Below are 4,700 nucleotides of genomic sequence, written 5' to 3' on the forward strand. Positions count from 1 at the left end.
ACTGCAAATCAAAGAGAGATTAATCAAATTGAAATTTAGAAAACTAGTAAATGAATAAATAAAACCAAGAGCTAGTTTTATGAAAAAAACAATAAAGGGGGGGTGGAGCCAAGATGGTGGCTGGAAAGCAGGGACTATTGTGAGCTCCCCGCCGAGTCCCTCCAAAAACCTATAAAACATGGCTCTGAACCAATTCTAGAATTGCAGAACCCACAAAACAGCAGAAGGAAGCAGGGACCCAGCCCAGGAGAGCCTGGATGGTCTCTGGGTAAGGTCTATCCCACACGGAACTAGGAGCTGGGAGCTGGGAGCTAGGAGCAGAGCAGAGCCCAGCATGAGCTGCGAGGACCAACCAGACCAGCAGCCGGGTGGAGCGGGCCCTAGCACATTGAATCAGTGAGCTGCAGCAGTTACCAGACTTCTCAACCCACAAACACCAAAGACAGCGGAGAAGGTTAGTGGGAAACCTGCAGGAGGGGAAGGAGTTTACAGTTGGCCACTGCCCCAGGACAGCGGAGGTGGGGCACCTACAGCTGCTGTTGCTTCTGGCCCCAGGCCCACCTGGTGGGAGGAAATAAGTGGCGGATCAGAGCAGGAGTGCACAGCCTGCTGAAGATCTAAGCCCAGTCTGGACTGGGGGTTCTTGGGGAAGGAGGAATACTGGTGTGGCAGAGCTGGCACATCACCCCCAAAAGTGGAACATAGAACTCTTTAGTCTACAAGCAGTCATACCCTGCTGAAAAACTCAAGGGTCAAGTTAGCTGGTTGGGAATATGGCCAGGCAGCGAAAACACACCCAGATTCAGTCTCAGACTTTGGATTCTTTCTTTGGTGACAAAGAAGACCAAAATATACAGCCTAAAGAAGTCAACAAAGTGCAAGACCCTACATCAAAAGCCTCCCAGAAAAACATGAACTGGTCCCAGGCCATGGAAGAGCGCAAAAAGGATTTGGAAAAGCAAGTTAGAGAAGTAGAGGAAAAATTGGGAAAAGAAATGAGAAAGATGTGAGAAAACTATGAAAAACAAGTCAATGACTTGCTAAAGGAAAACCAAAAAAATACTGAAAAATACACTGAAGAAAACAACACCTTAAAAAATAGACCAACTCCAATGGCAAAAGAGCTCCAAAAAGCCAATGAGGAGAAGAATGCCTTGAAAGGCAGAATTAGCCAAATGGAAAAGGAGGTACAAAAAACCACTGAAGAAAATACTACCTTAAAAATGAGATTGGAGCAAGTGGAAGCTAGTGACTTGATGAGAAATCAAGATATTATAAAAAAGAACCAAAGGAATGAAAAAATGGAAGACAATGTGAAATATCTCATTGGAAAAACCACTGACCAGGAGAATAGATCCAGGAGAGATAATTTAAATATGATTGGACTACCTGAAAGCCATGATAAAAAAAAAGCATAGATATCATCTTTCAAGAAATTATCAAGGAGAACTGCCCTGATATCCTAGAGCCACAGGACAAAATAGAAATTGAACGAATCCACCCATCGCCTCCTCAAATAGATCCTAAAAAGTGATCTCCTGGGAATATTGTTGCCAAATTCCTGAGCTCCCCGATCAAGGAGAAATACTGCAAGCAGCCATAAAGAAACAATTTGAGTATTGTGGGAACACAATCAGAAGAATCCCTAGATCTAGCAGCTTCTACATTAAGAGATCGAAGGGCTTGGAACACGATATTCCAGAGGTCAATGGAGCTAGGCTTAAAACCAAGATTCACCTACCCAGCAAAACTAAGTAACATGCTCCAAGGCAAAATATGGATTTTTAATAAAATAGAAGACTTTCAAGCTTTCTTAGTGCAAAGACCAGAGCTGAATAGAAAATTTGACTTTCAAACGCAAGAATGAAGAGAAGCATGAAAAGGTAATCAAGAAAAAGAACAAGAAAAAGAAATTGCAACGGACTTACTAAAGTTGAACTGTTTTGTTTACATTCCTACATGGAATTCCTACATGTGTATGATTCATGAAACCTCAGTATTAGGGTAGCTGAAGGGAATATGTATATACGTATGTGTGTGTGTGTGTGTATATATGTGAGTGTGTATGTATGTATATATGTATGTGTATATAGTGAGGGAGAGAGCGGGCACAGCGTAAGTTGAAGATGAAGGGAAGATATCTAAAAGAAATAAAATTAAATTAAGGAATGAGAGAGGAATATATTGAGAGAGGGAGGTAGGGAGAGTTAGAATGGGGCAAATTATCTCGCATAAAAGTGGCAAGAAAAAGCAGTTCTGTAGGAAGAGAAGAGAAGGCAGGTGAGGGGGAATGCATGAATCTTGCTCTCTTCAAATTTGACCTGAGGAGGGAATACCATACATACTCATTTGGGTATCTTACCCCACAGGAAAAATGGAGGAATAAGATAAAAAGGGTGATGAGAGAAGGGAGGGCAGATATGGGTGGAGGTAATCAAAAACAAACACTTTCGAAAGGGGACAGGGCCAAGGGAGAAAATTCAATAAAGGAGGATAGGTTAGGAAGGAACAAAATATAGTTAGTCTTTCACAACGTCACTGTTGTGGAAGAGTTATACATACATGAACATACATGCCTATGTATGTTCAATTGCTTGACTTCTTAGGGAGGGTGGGTTGGAGGGGAGGGGGGAGAGAATTTGGAACTCAAAATTTTAAAAGCAGAGGTTCAAAAACAAACAAAAAAAAAGTTTTTGCATGTAACTAGAAAAGAAGATACACAAGCAATGGTGCGTAGAAATTTATCTTGCCATACAGGAAAGGAAGGGAAAAAGGGATGGGAGGGGAGTGGGGTAACAGAAGGGAGGGTGGAGTGGGGAAAAGGGCAACCAGAATATATGACATCTTGGTGTGGGGGGGAGGGTAGAAATGGAGAGAAAATTTGTAATGCAAACTCTTGAGAAAATCAATGCTTGAAAACTAAAGAGTAAAAAAAAAAATGACTTCATGATTTAGGAATAAAGACTGATGCTATAGTGGGGCGGAGCCAAGATGGCCACATGAAAACAGCGTCTTACTGGAGCTCTCTCACAGGGTCTGTCAGATTCTTATAAAAAGTGAATTTGAGCAGATTTGAGAGAGTTAGAAACACAGAGCAGTCTGCGTGGGGCAAATTTCCAAGCCGGGAGAGTCTGAAAGGCCGAAGGCACGAATCTGTAGGCTTGGAGAGTGCTCAGCGTGTGGAGCTGCTCCAGATAAAATCAGAAGTGGCCGGCTGGGAACTCCATGTGGGAGACAGGCTGGGAGAAAGCTGGGTGCCCAAAAACGTTGGAGATCACCAGGCCTCCCAACACAGGACTGCAGTCTGTGGAAGCGATGAGAGGCAGTGCAATGCCACCGGCCGTGAAACACCAACTCCTGAGGCTTTCAGCCCGAAGGAATGAAACACGGCTTCTTGAACTTCCAGGAGACATAATGGCCAGGTAAAAGGCTCTAATCCTCCCCCCCCTCACCCAGAGAATTCCTTGGAAAAAAAAAGAACACTAGAACACAGGAGAAAGATGTGGGACTTCAGTGGCCAAATAGTAGACGTTCATTAGTCCCAGAGGGGCAGAGCTGGCAGGGGTCAACACCAGGAGCCTAGACATAATCTTGCTCCCCCAGGGGAAGTGCCAGACATCAGCTCAAACAACAAACAGCTGAGACCATTGCTGAAGAGCAACAGTGCTGGAGAGCACCCATAGGGAGTGAGATGTCAGGGAGCCAGGCCATCCCCCACAACTCAGGAAACTGAAGGCTATAATTCTAGACTTACAATCTCCAGAACAAGAAAGCTGGGACACAGAGCCCTGAGCCCCAAAGGCAGAAATTTGTTGTGAAGCCAGGAAAAGGCAAACCAACATGAAGAAGAACACACACACACACACACACAAAAACTGAGGACAGTAGATTCTTTTTTTTTATGGCTCTTTTCAGTTTATTACATGAATGAGTTACACTAGTCCAAGTTAAACAGCGGACCCCAAATGGTTACTTCCTTCCACAGGCCGTTTCCACCAAGGAAAAGGAATTGTATCATATGTCCGCTATCCACTCTTTCGACCTCTTTGCTGATGCAAGTAAGGGTGATGACCTGCTTCTTGCTGGGACTGAGGATTATATCCATATAAGAATTCAACAGAGAAATGGCAGGACGACCCTCACTACTGTCCAGGGGATTGCTGATGATTACGATAAAAAGAAACTAGTGAAGGCATTTAAGAAGAAATTTGCCTGCAATGGTACTGTAATTGAGCATCCAGAATATGGAGAAGTAATATAAGCTACAGGGTGACCAGTGCAAGAACACATGCCAGTTCCTCGTCGAGATTGGACTGGCTAAGGATGACCAGCTGAAGGTTCATGGGTTTTAAGTGCTTGTGGCTCACTGAAGCTTAAGTGAGGATTTCCTTGCAATGAGTAGAAAAATTCCCTTCTGTCCCTTGTCAGTAGATTCTTTTTATGCAGACAGGCAGGATCAAAATACAAATATGGAAGCAGAGAGCAATGATACTGTAGATACATCTGATACCTCAAAAGGTAATGTGAACTGGTCTCCAGCCCAAAAAAAACTGCTGGAAGAGCTAAAGGAGGATTTTAAAAACCAGATTAGGGAGCTAAAAGAAAATATGGAAAAAAAGATTGGCGAAATATCTACAGAGATTCAGAATCTAGAGAGAGAAAATGACACCCTGAGAGGTGAAATCAACCAATTGGAAAAG

The 4,700-nt window shown here is 43.4% G+C and overlaps 1 pseudogene; it reads left to right on the forward strand.

Moving 5' to 3' along the window:
- The first annotated feature begins 4,018 nt into the window (after positions 1–4,018).
- LOC118832372 lies at positions 4,019–4,434 on the forward strand (annotated as a pseudogene).
- Positions 4,435–4,700: the final 266 nt, after the last annotated feature.

The sequence above is a fragment of the Trichosurus vulpecula genome, chromosome 9 (assembly GCF_011100635.1).
Source record: "Trichosurus vulpecula isolate mTriVul1 chromosome 9, mTriVul1.pri, whole genome shotgun sequence".
In the NCBI taxonomy this organism is placed as follows: Eukaryota; Metazoa; Chordata; class Mammalia; order Diprotodontia; family Phalangeridae; genus Trichosurus; species Trichosurus vulpecula.